The sequence below is a fragment of the Canis lupus genome, chromosome 10, assembly GCF_048164855.1.
Source record: "Canis lupus baileyi chromosome 10, mCanLup2.hap1, whole genome shotgun sequence".
Classification (NCBI taxonomy): domain Eukaryota; kingdom Metazoa; phylum Chordata; class Mammalia; order Carnivora; family Canidae; genus Canis; species Canis lupus.
In genome coordinates, this window is record NC_132847.1 from 7,273,198 (window position 1) to 7,296,182 (window position 22,985).

A 22,985-nucleotide genomic window follows, 5' to 3' on the forward strand; every position below is an offset into this window, starting at 1 on the left:
TTCTCCTGTGCCCCAAATGTCACTATTAACATGTCACCTATATAATAATTTATTTTAATTTTTGCAAATTAATTTAAAAATACTTAAATACTTGGGACGCCTGGGTGGCTCATCAGTTGAGCGTCTGCCTTTGGCTCAGGGTGTGATCCTGGGGTCCTGGGATCGAGTCCTGCATTGGGCTCCCCGCATGGAGCCTGCTTCTCCCTCTGCCTGTGTCTCTGCCTCTCTTTATCTCTCTGTGTGTCTCTCATGAAAAAATAAATAAACTCTTAAAAAAATAAAAATACTTAAATACATTTATTTTAAACAAGACCTTCGCATTACTACCTCAGCAGACAACTAGCATTCCTTGATAGAAAGAGAAGCTCACCATTAATCCAAATACAATGAGAAAGGAAGCAAATCACTAGATTGGAGCTAGTTACTGTTGCTTGCCCAGTTCTTAGCCCGATGCCAGCTTCTTACTTAGCCAGTTCAACTTAGCCGGAGTGAGAGGGGTGTTAAATGTCTACTACCACTCAGTAGAGACTTTCTCCTGAAGGTACTTGGAAGCCCTGAAAGGGAATTGAAAATAAAAATGAAAGCAGAGGCCAGTTTTCCCACTGTGCATTCAAAACGTTTTTATGTTCTGTGTCCTACTGAAAACACTCACGTGCCCCCTTTCTGGCCTAACTCTTCTGTCTCCCGTGAACTCGACTCCACTTTTGCCTACACCGATGTGGCCCAGAAGGTTGCATCCTAACGGTGAGGTGTCACAGACCAGTACTCACCCACATAGCTTTCTTCACCGGCTGCAGGGCCGTTCTAGTGCCCGGGGCCCAAGGCTTTTTGGGCACTTTTTCAGTCTTCTGGGGGTAGGTGGTGATTACTCTCTCCTAGATTCCTTTTAAACATTGTACAGACCTGTGTATCTTACCAAGAAATGTACCTTATGAAAAAAAAAACAGAGGCGTAAGAAAAAGTGGGCTCCTCCAGGGTTCTGGAAGCCTTGGTGGGCTTCCTTCACCTCCACACACGTAGATTGCAGCTTCCCTGTCAGTTAGAAAGTCAGATTTGGTTTGCTTAAATGGCAAATAGCAGTCCCCATGCTGAGAAGTGGAGCATTTTGAGGACATCAAGTGTCTCCTTGAAAACACATCTTGATGAAATGTAAATGATGATATAAATGAATCAAGCCCAATGGATTAATCACATCATTAACATATCAATCATTAACAAGTGGATTTGGTAAAAAACAAAAAAACAAAAAACCAAAAAAAACAAATGGAACTGCTCCCACACATGGATCAGAAATTCATACATAATGCTGCTTCGAATCGTTTCTGGAACGAAGCAGATATAAATATAGATTCATAATAAAATAACAATAATCTTGTCCCTTATTGTAATTTCAGATCTCGACATGACGACTAGAGGTACTTAAGAAAAGATGCTTCTGTTTGCTTGCTGTGCCCAGTTGGAACACAAGCAGAGAGTGGCACGCGTCTAGTGCATGGCCACAATCACAATGCCTGGAGTCCTTACTCCTTGTCCAATTACTTTCTTAACCTCCTGAAAATAAAATCGGGAAGGAAGCAAGTCACTTCTAAAAACACACGAGAGGATTTATGGTCAATATGCGGGAGATAAAAATCAAAGGAGCCACTGCTGCACCTCTGCTTCTCCATCAGTTTAAAAAGAGTGCATACAAACAACAGATCCGCCTGTGCAGAGGGGTTAGCCCGTCAAAAGGAGATCAAAAGCAGTAAGTGTGTGTGTCTCCAGGAGGCACAGGGCGGCAGAGGACTGGGGACTCTGCAAAGAGTTTGTCACGTGACCGAGGCGGTGAGGATGGAGAGCAAGCCAATGAGAGCACATTTCCACAGAGTAGGAAGCTAGTCACCAGGTCTCGTACTTCCTGCCTTGGGATTAGGAGAGAAATCTACCCTGCGCCCTGTGCCAGGGTGTGGGCTGTGGGGGGTGAGAAGAGGGAGGGACCTCCTCTTCCTGATGCCCTTTGGTGCTGAAGGGTCAGCTTTTTGCAATGGAGGTAGGGGGAACTCCAAGAGCTCACCACGGTGGTTCCATTAGAGGCACAACTGTCCAGTGGGGTTTTTGTGGTATCTCAGTAACCCCTTCTCCCTTGGCAGCTTCTCTTTTTCAGATTCGCTTGACTGCTTGGTTACTCCAAAGAGGAGATGCCCCATTCTCTCTGGATCTGAGCCTCTTGCCTCCCTGTGTCTCAACCCTATCAGGAAATATCCATGCTTTGTCCTAAGCTGGAGACCAAAGTTAAGGGGGACAGCCTGAGACACTTGCCTTCAGGTAAGCAGTGGGTGTCATCTTGCGGGACGCAGGAGCCTGTAGTGCATAAGGGAACAAGTGCTGTGTCGGGAGCAGTCAAGTTGAAAGCACTATTGACCTCAGAGTTTGCCCAATAAAACACTTCCGTGGGGAGGCTTCCATCAGTTTCCACCAGCTCCCAGTTTGAAACCCTTTCAAGGTCTGATAAAGAATCTGATAGGGGCTCAGTTAGTGAAGTGCCTGCCTGCCTTCAGCTCAGGTCATGATCCCAGTGTCCTAGGATAGAGCCCCACATCAGGCTCCCTGCTCAGTGGGGGTCTGCTTCTCCCTCTCCCTCTGCCTGCTGCTCACCCTGCTTATGTTCTCTCTCTCTCTCTCTCTCAGATAAAAAAAAATTAAAAAAAAAGAAGAAATTCCTCCTGACAACCTTAAAAAAAGGATCTGATAAAGGCAGTGGAATTAAAATTTTAATGAATATGATTTACACAGTGTACTACCTCCACCCCTCCTCCACCCCCCACGCTCCTGCCAAATATAAAGGACTTGCACTGGGAAGACAGAATTAGTCATTTGCAGGCAAAACAATGTGTAGTGGAAGTACTCAGGACAGGAAGGCTAGCTTATAAAAAAAAATGCACACTTTCAGGTCCCCAATACCCCTTGGAAAGCAAAGTCATGGCCCTGACCCTTAAGTTACACTTCCACTCCCTGTACTTGTGTGGTGGCCAACACTCATGGCGCCTTTGCTCACTGACCCTGGAATAATCAGCCAAAGGCACATTCTCAGCCTGGCCCTCCTGGTAGTCAGACTGATTAATGGGTATTGGGAGAGAGGTCAAAGCTAGAGAAGAGGCAATTCCTGTGTACTCACCACAGATACTGTTTGAGGCGGGGTGAGGAAGGTCCTTTGAGGTTCAGTCCAGAATTCCTCAGAAGGGCTTGACAACTCTCCTGCACCACCTTGAGAGTCCTCTGTTAAGAAATCTCTTACCAGGAGCACCTGAGTGGCTCAGTGGGTTAAGTGTCAACCCTTGTTTTTGGCTCAGGTCATGATCTCAGGGTCGTGAGATCGAACCCTATGTTAGGCTCTGCACTCAGCATGGAGTCTGCTTCAGATTCTCTCTCTCCCTTTGCCTCTCCTGCTGGTGCTCTTCTGACTCTCATATAAATAAATACATAATGTTTAAAAAGAAAAGAAAAGAAAAGAAAAGAAATGTCTTACACCATGTTGCAAGAAAAGAAAAGAAAAGAAAAGAAAAGAAAAGAAAAGAAAAGAAAAGAAAAGAAATGTCTTACACCATGTTGCCAGAGATCTGAGGCTCTACTGAAAAATTAGATTCCAGTGGTAAGTGTGGTCAAAAGGCCTGATTTAGGATTTGGGAATTCTGACTTCTGGTTCAAATCTCTGCATTTATTGGTTGTAAACCTTTGTCAAAGTGCCCGACTTTTCTAGACCTTGAGTATTTTGCCATTAACTTTTCTAACTTCATCATTGTGATAGGATCAGAAAAGAGAATAATGCAGCTCCTGTCAGGGTTGTGAGCCTCAAAATGAAATGCTGTATGTAAACGTTTTGGGCAAAGTGCACAGTGCTTCGCACATGTACAATTATTCCTCTCTGGCTCTTTCTAGAAGTAAAGTTAGATGCCATGGAAAATTGGAAAAGCCTATTCTTGCGAATTCCTAGTCTCCTGAATCTAATGGGAAAACATCAGGCCAATTTTAAACCTATGTATTTCATACCACAGAGGGTTTTTTTTTTTAATGCCAAAATGAAAATTTTACTTACTCCAGCACTTGATGGAAATAAAAATGAAGTCTGCAAGAATATTAAATGCTTAACCTATCATTTTCTTGCTCTTGGGAAATATATATATATATAAAGAAACCCTGCACATTGTGTTCTGTTGTCTTGTGTCTATACATAATTAAAGATCTCTTTCACTACCCAAGATAATTTAAAGTTCAGGAGGGATAAATATCACCACTCTCTCAAATGTGTGAGAGTTTTAATAAACTGAATTTATGCTGCCTGGTTCTTGCAAAATTAAGAATTAGACACATACACTTTCCAGGAAAAGTAGTCAATCCCCTTGCTTTCTTCTGGACTAAAATATGATCCTTTCCCCAGTGAAGGGAAAAACAACAAGAAAAGGCTGGCCTATATTTAGCCCTGCTTGATGACCAGCTGGCAGCAAGGGAAGAGAAAGAGATTTGGACATTGGGTATAGAGGTAGCCTCAAGACTGCAAGTCTTAGAAAAAGACTCCAGGGCAGCCCCACATTGGGAGTTCTGCAGATCACATCTATTCTCACCTATTTGAGTTTACCTTTGGAATTTCTGAATGCCTTCTGAAGCAGTTTTCCTTTTTCTTTGTCTCAAGCAATTAATTCTACTCAACACATTTTAACTTTTGATTTCAAGTCAGATGTTCCTTTTAGCATCATTTTTGTTTATTCCAAAGAACCTTAAGTTATAATTATCAGTGGGTTCAGTGGTGATCATCCCCCAAACTTTACAGGGTAAGGAGGACTCTGAAAAGCTAGGCATATAGTTAGATTTTATTAATAGCCATGTCTTGGAGGCACTGAGACACTTCTTTCCAAGCATGGGGAATCCCTTATAAAGAAAATTGTCACTTCCGAGTAATAATTGCTCTTGATTTTTATAATTCTAGATCTAGAGTAAAGCTGGAAATGTGTCTGAAAAAGTTGTCAGTGGATTAAAAAAAAAAACCTGTTGCTCAATAAATAAATAAAAATTCTGTTTACACTGTGGAGTCACATTGCAGTCATTGCTAGAAAGTGACTGTAGCCTTTGTTTTAATAAAATACACCAGGTAAGTCCCTGAGGCTGTCTGCCAGCAAAAAGGGGGTGTGTCTGAGTAGAGAGGGCAGGGGCAATTTCCAGAAAGAACACTGTTTACAGGAAGAGCCTGCTTTCTAAGAACCCTTGCTCCCAGTGAGTCTTAGGGAGTGAGCCAATCCTGTGTGTCCACACACAGGTGTGTGTGTTTGTATGTGGAGGACTGCGTGCGCACATGTATGTGAGCACATCCTCGTGTGTCTGTGCAGGTGTGTGCACGTTGTGGGCTCGCGCAAGGTTGTGTGCACGTGTGCCTCTGAGCGCGTGCGTCTGCAGGTGATGGTGGTGAGTGGACAGAGAGAGGGACCCAAGCTCTCTCTTATTATGCTTTTCTTTGGTGCACAGTAACCTCTCCAGCTGCAAAGTGAATGACGTCTAGTGCGATGCTTTTTCTAAAGCATAATCAGTTCCCACAGTCACAGAATTAGAGGGAAAGAAAGGAAGAAAAAAGAAGATAGATGGGTTTGGCAGAAGGTAAGTTGCTATTACTATATTCTGTAAACATGAAATTGTCCCATTAAAATGATTCTGAATTAGTGTGACACAGTCCGGAGAAAAAAGGTTTGTATAGAACCTCTTCAGGGGCAAGAAAAACCTCAATGAGTAGCTAGGACTGATTAGGATGCCATGGCAGGGGGCCACCTGGGTGGCTCAGGTCCTGATCCCGGGGTCTTGGGATTGAGTCTCCCATTGGGCTCCCCACAAGGAACCTGCTTCTCCCTCTGCCTATGTCTCTGCCTCCCTCTGTCTCTCATGAATAAATAAATAAAATCTTAAAAAAGAAAAAAAAAAAAAAGGATACCATGGCAGGGAGGGTTGGAAGCTACACCTGGCCTTGGGAGCACAGTTAATGCTGTGAGAGAAGACTCTAAGCAGTTCTGTGTAAGGCGGCGGGCTGGTGCTGGGCTTCCTGGCACAGGACTTAGAGATGTTACTCAGCTCACGGTTTAGACCCTGGGTTTTATTTTAGTGGTCTGGGACTTCTGCTACTAAATTTCCCTGAATCTCTACTTTGCCATCTGTCCAATAGGGCCACCGATACTTCTCTGTGGTACAGCAAGAAATTAAATGAGCTATATTGGGATCCATGAAATGTTTTCTCTGTTCACTTCTGAATTCTGTCCTTAGGTGAGTGGTTTTACAAGCAGTATCTGTCAGGAACTACGTTGGGGTTACCCCAGTCTCTTAGATTAACCAGTTATTGCTCCCCGGTAGGTCGTTAGGAAATTGAGGGAGATGATATTCTTGAGTCATGGACATCTGTCATCTAATGAAGATCGATAAAGAACCATTTAGCCCAGTGCTGGCTGGGCTGCGTCCAGAGGAGTCTCATTCCCAGTGAGCACACATCCCGCCCGCAGTATGTCAATGGGGGACGGGGGGCAGCAAGAGGGAAGGACACTGTGGTTGTAAGACCAGGGGTCCTCACTAGACCTTCTATCCTGATGATTAATCTCCAGTGTCTGTCCTCTGAACAGTGTCTTTGACAGAGGACATTCAGCTTTCATATAGTGTGGCAGTGAATGAAGAGCATGACTTTTTTTTTTTTTTAAAGATTTTATTTATTTATTCATGAAAGACACAGAGAGAAAGGCAGAGACACAGGCAGAGGGAGAAGCAAGCTCCCTGCAGGGAATCTGATGTGGAACTCGATCCCAGGACCCCGGGATCACGCCTTGAGCCAAAGGCAGATGCTCAACCACTGAGCCACCCAAGTGCCCCAAGAGCATGACTTTTGATTCAAATCCTGGCTCTGAGAGTTACCAGAAAGGTGATCTCACCAAATTACTTCATCTTTCTAGACTTCGGTGTCCTCATCTGTAAAATTACAATCATAATGCTTCCCTTATATGGTGGATGTGAGTTGAAGAAGTTGATATATATGGCTGGCTCATAGCAGTGAATCAACATTGGCTTTGACTGTTAGATGATGATGGTTATAATTGTGGAAACTTCCCTGATGTTGGATTCTGGGCCTATCCTTGGTCTGGTGAATGCATTTGAGAAGATATCCAACCCTGAGGCCTGAGAGCCATTTTGGGGTAATGAATCCCACAGTCCAAGAGCCAAAAGTGTGCACAGTTCCCCCCAAACCAGCAGCCTTAAAAATAAAGCTCAGACCAAAGTGAACAGGAAAAAAATTACAGGAGATTCATGTTTCTTTATGGTATTCTGGCAATATCAGTTTAACTCCTCCTGTGTACTGGGTGGGGGTCGGGGGGGAGAAACTTTTTGTATTACTTTTCTCTTTCCAACCAGCCTTCATCTCCCGCACTCACCATCGACACATCAATCATGACTCTTACTGCCAATGGAACGGAGAACATATTTTCCTTTTATAATCAAGCCGTATGGTCTAGTGGTTAAAACTACACGTTTTGGAGTTAACTGCATCTGAGTTTGATTTGAGACAAATTGAGCTCTCTGAGAGTCCATTTCCTTACCTCTAAAACCGGGTAATGATGGTGCCCGCCTCGCAGTGCCGTGGTGAGGATTAGATGATAAAATGCACACAGAGTACGCAGAGCAGGGCTTGGAGTGGACTGATGAGTCAGTAGGAATTAATTTCTAGGGAGTTTTCAGAATATTGTCAAGGGGGCCTTGGCGATAAAGAAAGGCATCACGGTGGGGCTGGGAGAACCTGACCCCCCACACGCTGGAAAGCCCATAGCCCTCATCTCGAAACAACAAACCCACGAGGAGTTCCAGGAGAGGTTCTCCTGCCCATCAGGGCTTCCTCTGGCTCCTTAAAGCCCAGGAGTAGGACTGGCTCCGTCATTTGCAGGGCCCATGGCCATAGGCCATGACAGGGCTTTTCGTTTCAAAGAGAGAGTCGGAAGAGCTTCAAGAGGGCAGCAGCAGGGCATGAAAGCAAGCGTGGAGTCCTGCTGAGCCTGGGAGCCTGGGGCTGCTCAGGCTGGCTGGGCCCGAGCCCCGAGCCCCGAGCCCCGAGCCCCGAACCCCGAGCCCCGAGCCCCGAGCCCCGAGCACCGGTGAGGAGTGTGGGGAGTGATGCCTGGAAACCAAGTGTTGGTTTCACAGCCCGAGGGCCACCTCCAGTCACCCTCCCGGTACCCAGGCCGGCCACCCGGTCCAGCACTCTGCTTCCTGGCCAGTGTGGCCCACGCGGCGCGGAGGGGAGGCGGGCCCGGCGCTGCTCCTTTGCTTGGCTTTGTGGTTGCCAAAAGCCAGGCCAGCGTTTTAGAGCCAGGCTTCTAGAGAAAATTTACAGGCTCTTTGCGGCCCAGTGTGCTCTGCGTAGGGTTAATCCTGGCGTATTAGAGGAGTAGCAAGGACATGTGAAAGACACCTTGGAAGGGCTCCATGTCGCAGCCTGGACTCCTAATAAAACGGGCCGTCCCCCCCAGTCCCTGGCACAACTTCCCAGGATCCGTCAGCCCAAGGAGGCAGGAGCAGGCTCCCCGCCAGGGGCTGGCACACGCCCTTCATCTGCTGGGGCTTTCAGCAGGGGCACCGACTCCCCCTAGAGCTTCCAGGCCTCACCCTGAATTCCTGGCCTGGGGTTGAAGGGAGCAGGGGCTTTGTGGGAAAGTGTGCTGGGAGGAGGGGGAGGGGCCCAGGAGGCCAGGAGAGGCTGGCAGGGCAAGGTATTGCCAGACCCTCGCGGCGCCCCGGCTGCCAAGGGACCGATGGCGGGCTTGCTCCCGAAGCCAGCGGGTGGGTAGTCTCTCCTGCAGTTAGCGGGAGCAATTAAAGCCCACGCGCAGGTTACAGTCGAGAATGATGCATCATGGCATCAAGGCCCTTTCAAGCGCCAGTGATTGATGACGCAGGAGTTCATTTGTGGAACATGAGGGATGGTCTCCCCATTCTCCAAAAGGTGGGGTCCCTTCCCCCTCTCATCGGGAGAGCTCCACAAAGAAAGAAATAGCCCCGCGCCTTCATGTGTCCTCTGGACACTCGAAGTGGATTGACAAGAGCCCTGGGGCAGTTCATCCCCTGTCCCTTCTTGTCATGTCTGAGGGATTCACGGGCACAGCTGCGTCAGCAGGCGGTGTGTGCTAATCCAGGGTTTACGGGCATCTGAGATCTGGGTGTGCGACTCAGGGTTGATGTGCCTTGGCAACTCTTCGACACAGTACCACGTGACCTGCGTCGCACAGAATTGGGGAAACGTGCGTGTGTGAATGACACCTGCTAGGAGAAGGATACCAGGCCCGCCTATGGAAGGGACAGCAGGCATTAGTGGGTGGGCAGTGGATACAGATGATTGGAACTGCGCCTTCCTCCTCTCCTACCACTGGAATTTTGTCTCTGAAGAACATCCAAGGGGCCTTTTAATAATTTTTAATCCTGCCGAGAAGAAGCAGGTGAACATCTCTGAGGCTTTGGGGTTGGCAAGTTCTGATTTGTTTTTCAGAAATTAGTACCTTGAAAAACATTTTGAGAGAGCTTTGCTCCAAAGATTCTCGCTCCCTTAACACAGAAATTTATGGCTGACACAGATTATATAAAAATCCTTAGAACCCTTGTGAATAAAAACGCCTCAGACCATAACAAACAGGATGAACCTAGGGAAGATTTGCTTTTAAATCATTCTGTGACTGAAAGCTATTTGATAAACTCCCTGACGAAAGATTACTGGGAAAAAAGAGTTCCTTTAGATGAGTCTGAACATCCAAAAATTAAATACCAGAATTTACACTCACAATAGAAGTAATTTTTTCTTAAAGCAAGAGCAACTTAGTTACGTAATCTGTTAAAACATAAACGGTGATACAATGTGTTTCGATGTCAGTGTTTATCCGAAAGAACATTGCAAAACAGTTTTGAATCTGGTACTGCTGCCCAGCGGGATGATGGTCAAATTGACCAAACCCAGGAAAGAAGTGAGGTGCGTGGGGCGGCACTGGGGCGGGCTCAGCCTAACTGACGGCCTGAACAGTCAGTGAGCTCCCCTAACCTCAGCGCCCTTTCACCCTGGACCTGACCCTTTGCAGGGCCAGGAAGGGCAGAGCCAGGTGAAGAGTATAGTATTAATGGATTTACTATACATTTATTTACTTTCGCATGTAATGGTGAACAATTCTGGTTTTTTTGCTACCATAAACAATGTTAAAATGAATACCCCTGCAGGTGTGCCTTTGCACACATTTTGGATTTATCAACCCTTCGAAGAGCCAAATTCTTGTTGAGTCAATGGATCTATGGATTTAAAACTGCCTATCTGCCTTCCAGAAAGGTTGTACCAATTTATACACCTGCCAGAATTTTATGAGAATACCTATTACTTCACACATATGCCAACCCAGCATGCTATTCAACTTTTTGATCTTGATTCATCTGTTAGGTGAAGATGACATCTCACGTTAGTATTAATTTGCATTCTCTTATGAGTCAGGTTGGATATCTTTTTATAAGTGAAAAGACCATTTTATCATTTGTTTTTCTGCCAACTCAATTCACTCTTCTTGTCCTTTTTATTTTTATTTTTTTTTTGATGGCTGGCCTTTTTAAATTATTATTATTATTTTCAAGACGAGTTCTTTACATAGGAAGAAAATTATCACTTTGTCTCTCACATATATTGCAGATCCTTTCCCCAATTTCTCACTTGTCCTGTTACCTTGTTTGTGGTACTAGTTCTTTATTTTACAGTGCAGAAATTTACATTTTTATGCACTAACATTTTCAATCATTCTCAATGTACGAATTTTTCAGAATGCAATGAGACACTGTAGGATAATATACATGGGAATGCCAGGCACCCGGGTCTTTCCCAACCACCCTTGGTGTGCCATTTCTGCCTTGAGCATATTTTCCTCAACATAGCACTTTCCAGAAACACCTGGACACGGAGGGCCCCAGCACATCTGTCATTTCATACAGAAACTATGGTGTGCAGCTGCCTTAAGTTGGGCTCCCCAAGACATAGACTCTAGCAGTACTTTGCATTTAGGAAGTTAACTGGGGAGGGCTCTCCCTGTTTGGAAGGCAGCTGAATTGTGTGACTGTGTGCTTGCAATGGCGGGCCCAGCCAAAGGGAGCTCTGGAATTGGTACAACCTTCAGAAGAACCCCAAATGAGGCAAGGTGGAGGGGGCTTGTACCCTTCATAGACTGGAGGGGGGTTACTTCCAGGGAAGGGACGCCTCCCTGGCATGGCAGCCCCTTTCGCTAAGATCATTCCCTAGACAGTACCCAGGCCACGCGCTGTCAGCCCACAGCACTCCTTGGGAAAGAAGCCCTTGGTTCTGACGGGAGGATCTACTAGAACATACTCTGTACTCACTCTGTAAACTACTTAGGCTGCCCCATATTTTGATCAGTCTAGTCCTGTGGTCCCTCTGACCTTAGTGCTTTGCCGGCTTCTGTCTCCTTCAGTTTTGAGCAGCTTTAACTACCTTTTCAGTGACCTAGAGAAAGGGCAGTAGCATACTCATTGGCCTGAGCAAGCACTTTCCCTTACGTCTCCCCCACTGGGTCTTCAGGAGTCTTTGACACCTCGCACAGAGATGTGAAAGGGCTATAAAAAGCTCCCATGATTGCAAATAAAGTGAACCAGACACAGTAATTAAAGAGATGACTATGGCTGCAAATTTAGGGCTTTTGGGAGATTTGGGCTTGTGTGTTTCAGCAGTGAAGGAAGGAGAAACAGGATTGCGTTTAATGAGCCCAGCGTCCCCGGAGGCCTTCGCTTTTCCATGCCTGTTACCCACTGAACACCATCACACCGCGGGGCTGGAAGCTCCTTTCTGGATGGTTTGATAGGCATTGCAAATCCCCTCAGAGGACCCTTTGCCGAGCCCACAACCGTGCGCCTAGCAAAACATCACCACATGTTTGCAGGACCATTGCCTTTTTTTTTTCAGGGCTGCTGGCTCTTCCTGGAATCGCGTTTTCCTGGTGCTTGCTTTGGCTCCCGGCCACCAGCTGGCCTGTGGCGGGAGCAGAGTCCACCATGAAGAGTGGACTTCGCAGCAGATGCTGCTGGTGTCCTGTCCCCTCTCCTCTGCAGGCACGGTCCCGTGGACTCCCAGGGTCTGGCTCCGCCCTTGGAGCTGATGACCCTGGAAGCCCGCTTTCCAGCAGGAATTGTGGGGGGAAAGCCCAGCCTCTTTGGCCGCGGAGGGGGACAGCTCTGAGGCTTGTGTCTGCAGCCACCAGAGGCTCCAGCAGGCCGGAGCCTCAAGTGCTTACGGTCAAAGCTGGCTTATCGACGCGGTGTATTCTAGCTTGCTTCCCGCCTTCCACCCCCTCGGGCTCCTACCCTCCGCTCCTCACATTCAAATCCTTATCTGCCAGCACCAGGCGAGCAAGCTCCTAGGTGTTCAAGTTGCCAGGTAAATGGTTCCATCAGGGACACTGCGCTCCAAGAGGATGTCCTGCCTTCTCCCTGCATCTTGTCTGGCCAAAGGCAAAACAAACCAGCGGCCTGAAACAAGCCGGAGCAACAACAATAAGAAAACCAGTGTCACCTGTTATGTTTCCCACAGTGGACTTATCGTCATTGTCTGGATTGGGCTTTGCAACGTATTAGTTTTGATGTGGCTGGCTTCCAAAACTCGGTTCCAGGCAGGATTCCAGCCATCCTGCCTACTAATTCTTAACGGGCAGTTTGCACGAGCTTCGTGATTCTTGACATCACGCCCAAGCCCGCTGGGCCAGGACAAAAAGGGGGTTCTTCCGTGAGGCGTCCGGAATTACTTGCAGCCCCCCTTCCCCACCCGTACCCCAACCTGGTTCTGGTGAACCGCTCCTCATTTTGCACGTGCAATTATTTTCTCTCTGTCCGTATCAATACTCTGTGCTGATAAAGATTAAAAGGGGCAAAACAGAGCTTGAGAGCTTTACAACTCCTACCGGAGTAGCAATGTATTTTCCTATCTGTCCGTTTGATTGGAAATTTAAATCATCTCACATTTTAGGAAATTGGTAGCCTCAGAAGATACAGAATCTGACAGTTTATGGCTCAATCTGCGCCTTGCTGTCTTTAAAGGAAAGCTAGTAAAAATTGAAATTAAGGAAAACAAATAAATACCATAGTCCTCTGATGGTGCATTTTATAATGATCACATCTGCTGCAAAGCGCCTGAAAAATGGCTCTGGACGGCTGCCGGCGCTGCAGAATGGCTCACGCGGTGAAGAGGAGCGGAGCAGGAGAGGATCTGGGATAATGCGCTTTTTACAGGAGACTTTAACCTTGTAGCCAGGAGCACTCTCCCTTTTTTTGTTGTTGCGATTGCTGTGCATCTCTCAAAGCACGTGAGATCCCTGTCCCTCCACGCCCTGCCCTGGGGTCGCCCAGTTCCAGCTCAGGAAGGAAATGGACTGGAACAGTCAGCAGGGCTGGGTGTGTGCGCCCCTGAACCAGAGACCGGGGGCAGGGGCTGTTGGGGGGGTGGCGCAGCGGCTAGAAACAGAGCAACAACTCTGACTTTTTATGTTACTCTTTGATCTTGGACCCTCGGCCGGTCAGGAGGACAAATCCAAAGCTCAGGGTTTATTTATTTATTTAATTTTTCAAAGCTCAGGGTTTAATTCTGTTATTTACAATTACAAAGAGAATCATAAAAAAAAAAAAAGTATTCGTTCACAGTGAAGTCCCTGTTAGATTTACCAGGGGCCAGGCTTCGCTTGGGTTTAGCGCTTTCCGTGGAGCGCTTCATTGAATTCTAACAAACTTCAGATGTCGATAGTATTATTATTCTTCCCATTTTAAAGATAAGACATTAGAGGTTTAGAGAAAGCAGGATTTGCAAGTGAAATCAAGGAGATGGGCCTCATCTGCAGTGTTCTGATTTGAGCCCACCCTAGCATGACTCTTCCAAACCCAGGGAGAAGATGGGGTGGGGGCGTGAGACCTCGCCCTTCCCCCGTCTTCCTTCCCCTCGACCCTGGGTGTGCATTCCTCGAGGCCCCAAACCCTCAGCATCCTCCAGTCAAATCCGGCCTGTTCCTTAAGCTATAAATAGCTCACAATGTTTGACCTGAGGCTTCCCTCGGGGGTTCTGTGTTCTCACCTGGCCCACATTCTAAAACCAAGGAGCTCCAAGGAACCACCCGGGCAGATTGTCTCTTAGGGGAGAGGGTGGTTGGAAAGTTGGAGCTTTGTATTAGTTTTCTCTTCCCGTATAAACCAACCCTGCAGGCAGCAATTTATTCGGAAGGCAAGGAGGCTCCGGCAGTGGGTTGGGGGGATAAACCAGAAAAGGGGACAGCCACCAAAGCTGCTTTATCGAGCAGTTGCCCCTGTGGGCTGCTGAGCTTCATCCCTACCCGGGGAAAGTTGGCAGACGTGCTCTCTTGGAGGAACCCATGCCTCGGAATTGTCCTGTTCAAAGGGGGAGGGGGCTTGGGCATTTGTATGCTACTCCTTTGGTTGTTGGGTGAGGGCTGCTGGTCAAGGAGCGTTAACTGTCTGCCGTTTCTGGCCTGCCAAACAGGAAAGCAGGCTTCCGAGGTTAGAGAAAGCCCTCCAGCAGAGAAAGGCAGGTGCTAGCCCTTGGAAAGGAGTCTGAAGTTCCTGGCATGGCAAGGCCAGGGGGGTGGGCAGGCCGCGGGCGGGCGTACTGCCCCACCTGCCGCTATAGCTTCCTCCGACTCCTTGAAACCGCAGCCCTCAAGTTAGGAATCTCATCCCAAACTGGGGCACTATGGTGTAGGTGCGTGTTCACGCATGCGTGTCAGGGTGCTGGTGGTTATGTAACTGCCTTCTAAAGCCTGGAGGGAATAAATGAAAAATTATACCAGTTTTGTGTGGGTTATTTTCTATAGCTTCTCTTTTCTTCTTAAGAAGCTTTGATTTAAAGGCCATGAGATCCTATTATTGCTTCTAAGTCTTTATACAATACAATTGAAATTGTCTGCTGCTCTGCACGACAGTAACCAATTCTAGGTATTCCCCTTTTTAATACACATATTTATTCAAGTGACAGTGATACAGGGTCTTTGTGTGTTATCCCATATGACTGCTTTAAATGATAGAGCACTTCCTAGCCACTCATTCTAATGATCCCTTTGTAATGATAATGGTACACGGAGAACTTTGCAGCCTCTTTGAGCAAGCCACATGATTTTTTAAAGAAACAAAATAACTAATTCATTCACCAAACAGCTGTTTCTGGAGAGAATTGTTATTTGGCTGAATTTAAAGTTTCCCTTCTCTGCAAAATACTGCATGTGTGTGTGTGTGGATACACACAGATGGATATCAACCATTGTTTTTTTTTTTTTTTTAAGATTTTATTTATTTATTCATGAGAGATGCAGAGAGAGAGGCGGAGAAGCAGGCTCCATGCGGGGAGCCGGATGCGGGACTCGAACCCGGGTCTCCAGGATCATGCCCTGAGCTGAAGGCGGCGCTAAACTGCTGAGCCATCCAGGCTGCCTGACATCAACCATTGTTATCAATTAACCAAACATAGGCATTGGGACAGGTTCTTAAATAGTGTATCTATATTGGATGTCTATGGGGGTTTGAGGAGGAGTATCCATTTCCTTCTTATTTTGTGGAAATTAGAGTATGTGTTTGTAGCCTGGTCTCTCCCCTCCATGTCACGGGGCAGTCCCATGAGCTAAGCTGGGCCAATCGGATGCCTTAGGCCAGCAAAACAAAGGGAGAACTTTGGAGCACATCTTCTGTGGGAGCACATCTTCTGTGGGAGCCGTGAGGCAAGGGGTGATGGTGGGTGCTTAGCCGTGACAGTCACAGCCCTAGCATCCATCTGTGACGGTGTTCCAACAGATTTGGTGTTTCCTGGTTTGGGGCCTCTGCAGTTACCTCTAGTCATTCAAAAAGTATTTGTTGAAAGCCTATTTCGAGCCAGCCACTGTATAATGCTAGAGATCCAGAAGTGACTAGAACAAAGATAGTTCCTGAGAGGATAAAAATAACCACAAATCCCCCCACACACACCCTGAATCTAGGATCCTACAAAAAGGTGTTACAGGTCCTTTCAGCAAGAGGCTGCATCTATTTCTCTACTCCTTAAATCTCAGCTGGCTAATGGCCCTGTCACAAATGTGATTCATTCAAGGAGACAAAAATCAGGTGTGCATTGGAGCCCTGACTGCGATATGAGTAAGTCCAAGCTAGACAGCTAGAGGGTAAGAGTTCACATGGAAAAGAAACAAGATAGCCCAGCCAAAACCCGGCCAGCTTTCTGCTAACCTAGTTAATGAATGCAGATGTTTGAGCAAGCTGTAGTCAAGATCAACCAAACCTGCCCCAGACTGGAGGACCATTCAGCAGAGCACAGTCCAAATTGCCAAGCTATAGAGTTAGGAGCTAAATAAATGGCTACTGTTTTGTTTTGTTTTAAGATTTTATTTATTCATGAGAGATGCAGAGAGAGGCAGAGACACAGGCAGAGAGAGGGAAAGCAGGCTCCCTAGGGGGAGCCTGATGCAGGATTCAATCCCAGGACCCCAGGATCACGACCTGAGCCAAGAGCAGATGCTCAACCACTGGTGCCCCTAAATGGCTACTGTTTTTAGCCATTGAGTTTTGGTGTGATTTATTATGCAGCAAGAGTCAACTGATACTGTCTCTGCTCTCATGGCATTTACATTCTAGTGGGAATAGATAGTCTATAAATGTGTATGTTGTATTTTCTGTTAGTGGAAACTGCTACAGGAATTTTAAAGAGAACAAGGGAATAGAACTCTCAAGGAAGTGTTTTCTGAGAAAAATACATAAATGAAGACAGGGACTGAACTTTTTTTTTAATTTTTTATTTATTTATGATAGTCACAGAGAGAGAGAGAGAGAGAGGCAGAGACACAGGCAGAGGGAGAAGCAGGCTCCATGCACCGGGAGCCCGACGTGGGATTCGATCCCGGGTCTCCAGGATCGCGCCCTGGGCCAAAGGCAGGCGCTAAACCGCTGCGCCACCCAGGGATCCCGACAGGGACTGAACTTATGTACACCTAGAAAGTAGCTATTTCAGAGACAAGATGGCAGGTGCAAATGGCCTGTGGCTGGAACATATTTGATACATTTAGAGAAGGTGAGACGGCCAGGTGTAAGTCAAGACAGAGAGGGAGGGAGAGAAGGTGAAAAACGACGTGGGTGAGGCAGCCAGCAGCCAGTATTCACAGCGAACCCACAACAGTGAATCTATGTTTTCAGAGTGAAAGGATCTGCCCAGACACACTGTGTGCCTGAGTAGCACCTATGCTTGAGCTGCTCAAAGGGAAGAAGGGACTAGGAAGGCAAAAATGAGCAGGTGAGGCCATCTAACATGCTTGCATGTTAAGGGACACCTGATTTTAGCTCAGTCATAAGGTAATGAGGAAGATAAATTGGTTACATAAAAGAATCAATCCTTTGATTCACTCTGAAATCAAACTGAAAGTTTTATTATCCAAGCCAATGCCCTTCTACTGTGACAGACTGTCCTGAGCTTTCTTCATTGTTTTCAAGTTACAATTGAACAGTTAGCACAGTATTCACAACACCGAGTTCATGTGCGTCAGGCATTCGATTCTGTGTAGTTGGCTGGGAACACCTCAAGCACGAATCCTGATACCATAGAGTTTCATGACATGGTAATTTACTAATATTAGAATTTTAGGATATTCTTAAGTTTGTTAAAGAATATTATAAAACCAGGGTAGCCCGGGTGGCTCAGCGGTTTAGTGCCGCCTTCAGCCCAGGGCGTGATCCTGGAGACCCGGGATTGAATCCCACATCAGGCTCCCTGCATGGAGCTTGCTTCTCTCTCTGCCTGTGTCTCTGCCTCTCTTTCTCTCTGTGTTTCTCATGAATAAATAAATAAATAAATTAAAAAAAAATAATATTATAAAACCAGCACCTTGGTTATTTCCTGCTGGTATGAGACATTCAGCACCAAGTAGTAAGGGAGGGCCAGAGGATGTCTATATAAAGGGATTTTTAAGAAATCGTGCCAAGGGTCTGAGCCAATGAGTTGTGTCCAGCCATGGTAGCAAAGTAGAAAAGACCCAGAGTAGTTATCTCAACCGAAATGTGAAAGCCACAAGATTGGGGCTCCATGAGAAAACCATAATGGGGGAACCAAATGGGTCCAAGGGGTCAGATGAAGCAGACGGGCGTCAATAAATAGGTCCTCCATTCATTCCTTGGTGCTTAGGCAGATAAAGTATAAAGAAGGTGCTGGATGAGCTGGAAAACAATGGACATTTTTTCAGACAAGAAGACTTGATTATAGACAAGCTAGGGTCTCTCCTGTCTGATGATTATTCAAGGAGGAGAGCTAGTGGAGATGCAGCAGAGAATGTCTAGCCTCAGTTCTCATCTCTGATGAGACATGCCTGGGACAGCTCTGGAAGGTTAGACAGCTGTGGACACACTGATTGTGCCCCGGATCCTGTAGGCCTGTGACCGTGCATATGGTGTGGGCTTGCAAAGCCTCCAGGCAGTGCTGTCCTGTAGAACTCCTGTGATGGCAGAAATGCTCTTTCTGCTTGCAGCCCTCATGTGGCTAGTGAGTGCTTGAAATGTGGCTTATGTGACTGAAGGAGCTGACTTTTAAATTTTATTTAATTTTAATCGATTAAATTACAAATTTGAAAACCCACATGCAGCCAGTGCCTACGAGCCCTAGTGGATAGCCTACTCTGGAATGTTGGCTTTTAAGACCTCGGTCCCTGATCTAGTGATAGGAATGTTATGGGAGATCAGGGGCCCCATGAAGCAGAAGACTTGTTCTCTTTTATTCTAAGACTTAAAACAAAGCCTGACACGGGATGTGCTTGATAAACATTTGTTAAATGTGCTAATTAATTAATGAGAGAGGAGGACAACTAATCACACTCATCGCTCTTCGATCGATACTCATGACAGGGCCACCAACCATCTTGATCCCTCTTCTGAGGGTGGCTTCTAGATCTGGGATGGCTGTGCCCAGTCTTGTCTTTGAAAGGCCCTTCCTAAGGACAGGACCAAGACAGGGAGTCTCCATCCTAGTCTTCAAATAATGGTTTTACGTCAGCTTTGGTCGTTACATGCTATGATATTATAAAAGGTATTAATCTTTGTATCATTAACCTTGTGTTAATCTTTATAGAGAAAATACCACTGAAAAAACCAAGCTAGTACGCTGTAAATTCTCTCCCCTTCAGAGAACTATGATCCAGTTCTTCGCCATGGGAAAACAGCCAGCATAAGTGCCATTGATTAAGAACCCACTTTGTGTTGTGATGAGCACCGGGTGTCCTAAGGTAAGTGTTGAAATGCTAAATTCTACACCTGAAATAAACATTACACTGCATGTTGCCAAATGGGAATTTCAGTAAAAACTTGAAGGAAAAAAAAAAGAACCCACTTCGCGCTAGGCATGACATTAGACACTTTGTAAATAGTATTTCCAATCCTTACAAGAATCCTTCCTAGGAATTTTCATCTCCCTATAGCAGGAAGAAGCTTATAACAGGGAACAGCCTGTTCCCTATAACAGGAAGCTTCCCCAGGAAGCTCGGGCTCAGTGATCTTTAAGTTACTTGTCTGAGGTCCCGCTGCTTCCAAGTTGTTAAACGGTGGGTCCCTCTAAAACCCATGCATTTTTACCATACTGCAGTGACTCAAAACTGTGGTTGTACCCTCCCGTCCAGCAGCATAGGAACGTAGTCGAGAAATAAAGTTCACCGCCAGTAGCTTGTTTTGTGAATATATAATTCTGAAGAAAACAAGCCAGTATCTTAACAGGCTCCTTCTTCCCCAGCCCCGATTTAATTATGCAGACCATCCAGGAGCCACAGCTACCTGAGGCACAGGCCTGCCCCTGAAAGAAGGTGGTATCCATCCTCAATGAGGCCATAAATCTCAGAGAGCTTCGTGAAGAGGAAAGATAAGGGTTTCCATGGGGCAGCTGGAGAGGAGTGTGTGTGTGTGTGTGGGGGGGGGGGTTGAATAATTATTGTGGTAAGTTTATTTATGCTGCCACTTTGGGCTTTTATGGGAAATCCTAAAAGCCACATCTCTGGAGCTGGAGACTTGGCAGGAAGACAAAAGAAAAATGTTGTCCCGTTTGTATTCAAGTGGTTACTAACACGATGGCCACGGGAGTCTCTCTCCTTCCAGAAATGGTTGGACTTCGTGTGTTGTAATCAGAAGGGGAGCACACGCCTCGAATCAGGTCCAGATGGCTCCCTCGTCCCTCACTTTCTGCCAGTTCACAGCACCTGCCGGGAAATGGTGGCGAGTTGGTTTTAGGACAGCGGGGCAGTGCTCGGCCTCATTTTCACCAGCACCGAGCCCGCAGAGACCAGACAGTTCTGCAGAGTCAGATTCTGAGAATTGCTTTGCTGGAGAAGAACTAAAGGCCCTTAAAAAAGTAGATACCTGAAGGTCATAGGTCCACTTCTTCCTTTTGTGTGAATTCGTTTTTTTAAAAGATTTTATTTATTTATTTGTGAGAGACACAGAGAGAGAGAGAGAGGCAGAGACACAGGCAGAGGGAGAAGCAGGCACCCCGCAGGGAGCCTGATGTGGGACTTGATCCCAGGACTCTGAGATCAGGCCCTGGGCCGAAGGCAGATGCTCAACCACTGAGCCACCCAGGTGCCCCCTCTTTTGTGTGACCTTGAAAGCATTGCAGAGGGTTGGAATGAGTGTCAGAGGACCCCAGGCCCATCTCCAGAATCCCAGTCCAATCCTTCTTGAAGCCATTCTTGGGATTCAATCGACCATGACCATGCTCCCCAGTGCCTCATTTCCCTCACCCTAGCCATCATTTTTATCATGCTGTATTTTTCTAACACTTTTCTGGAGGCATGATTACCCATGGACGTAAGTCCCGAAAGGATGGCCACCACTGCCATCCCCTTGTACCTGGTGGATTTGGCACATATAGAGATTAGGGTTGTGTGACAGGCCAGCTGAGATGTTCTGTGACTTATTTCGGAGTGAGCTTGTGCCATGCAGCACTGGGGCTGGGGGGTGCTTCTGGACGAGGAGTAGCGACCACAACAGGCGTAGTGATGGGGTAGTCAGAGCCCTTGTATCTAACGCTCACCAAGCACCTACCATGTTCCACATCTGATGTTGAGCACTTCGTGTGCACTGTCTCTGTTAATTCTCACGGATACCTATAGATGGCTATTGGTACTATCCACCCTTTCTGAAAAAGGAAGCCAAAACTGAGAGAGCTTAAAAATTTGCCAGAAGTCATGCTCTGCTGAGTCTTACTCCATACTCAGGTCTTTCTTTCCATGGCATTATTCGGGCAGTTGTGTGCCAATACAGAAATTCTTCTGTACTTGAGAGCTCCCCTGCAATGTGAGCCTCTCTGCCCTTTCCTCACCGGATCTCTCTTGAAAGTCTTGCTGGACCTGGTGCCAAAGGGTGGCGTGCAGACTCCACGCTCCCTCCTGGGCCTGCTAGAGTCTCCCCGTGGGCCTGCCCTCCCTGCCTGCACCCCTTCTGATTTAGGGTCCCCCTGGCCACGAGGGAGCATGCTAATATAAGAAGTCTCCATTGTCCAAGGTTTTAGCTCACCCTGTCTCTAACTATGCTTTGGACTCGGCCATTAGCTCCACGCTACAAGGTAAACTCTGCTGTTTCTAAATACCTCCTCAGAATGCCAGAATAAATTCCCAGCTCAGAAACCAGTAGGGGCTTATGCGGTCATTTACTGTGTGGCCATCCAAAGTACACTCTCCAGTCAAAGTGTGGTGCCAGCATTAGTTCGATTTCTCTACTGGCCCCCAAATCCTTCACTCTCTCATCCCCATGTTCTTTGGTACTGGGAGCATTGTGATGTCACTTCAGCTTAACATAACTGCTGTCTAAATATGGTTTCAGGGGCACCTGGGTGGTTCAGTGGTTGAGCGTCTGCCTTTGGCTCAGGTCATGATCCTGGGTCCCGGGATCAAGTCCCACATCCGTTACCCCACAGGGAGCCTGCTTCTCCTTCTGCCTGTATTTCTGTCTCTCTCTGTGTGTCTTTTATGAATAAATAAATTAAAACTTTAAAAAAATAAAAATGATTTCAGTGGGAGAATGAGACATGTTTTGGTGCAAAATGCCAGACTCCTGTCCTTGTTTTTTCCACACTGGGGCTGGGGACCGGCTGCCTGGTCTTCCACAAGAGTGACAATAAGCATCCCTTGTCCTGACCCTGCTGATAGGGAATCCATGGTGCTGGGCCCCAGCTGCCCTGCGGTTTTCAGCCTTGGCACACGGACCATGCAGAACCAGCTGCAGACTGCTATGCTTGGGGCCGTGGGAATATTCAGGGGAGCAGGATCTTGGGCTAAACAACCTGAAATCAGGGAGAGAGTACAACTATATAATTTGGCAGAATGTAATAAAATACAGTGACAAATCCTGTTGAGTCCGCAAAAATCTAGCCCTAGAAATTAAAGAATGTTTATAAGGACACGTCCAGTGACATACACTCACATGCGCACACACAGTGGTATTGTTTCCTAGCATCAAAATCCAGAAAAATAAAAAAAGAGTCCATCAACTGCCAAGTGATGGTACACATTTAGTAGGGAATATTATGCGCCTGTTTAGAATTTGAGTTTGAGTTGGGAGGATTGCCCAGGAGGGTTGTTAAAAGGGAGAAGAAACCTATAGGATAGTACGCGAATCCAAACCAAGCTTTGTAATGTGGTGTCAACAACACCCAAAAGCAAAAATAATCAGCCCTCTGTGCACGTGTGCTGTCGAGTCAGTACAACAGTGGAGAACCAGGCGGGGTCTCAACAGTGGCGGCCCCCAAAAAGAAGAGGTAGGAGGATTATGGATTTTATTTTCTTGGTTTGGGGAGCACAGGTTGCTTTTAAGAGTATAAAGATGAGGATAGTAGTTCTTAGATCAGCAGGAGCTTCACATACACTTCTGAAAGCAGGAGACGTAAGATTGAAGTGGAGGAAGGTGAGACAATT

At 46.7% G+C, this 22,985-nt stretch overlaps 1 long non-coding RNA gene across 15 annotated transcripts in view; it reads left to right on the forward strand.

The window, feature by feature from the left end:
- Positions 1-22,985, forward strand: part of LOC140641187 (uncharacterized) — a 91,911-nt gene that overhangs the window by 48,838 nt on the left and 20,088 nt on the right. For 6 of the 15 annotated variants that reach the window (XR_012037702.1, XR_012037709.1, XR_012037710.1 and 3 more), the window contains exons 3-8: positions 1,395-1,744; positions 2,130-2,304; positions 5,494-5,622; positions 6,179-6,276; positions 6,364-6,486; positions 19,160-19,313. This is a non-coding gene — a long non-coding RNA (uncharacterized lncRNA). Of the gene's footprint in view, positions 1-1,394; positions 1,745-2,129; positions 2,305-5,493; positions 5,623-6,178; positions 6,277-6,363; positions 6,509-19,159; positions 19,314-19,813; positions 20,463-22,985 lie in introns of those variants that run through there. The other 9 variants (XR_012037704.1, XR_012037712.1, XR_012037707.1 and 6 more) reach the window with 7 other exon arrangements.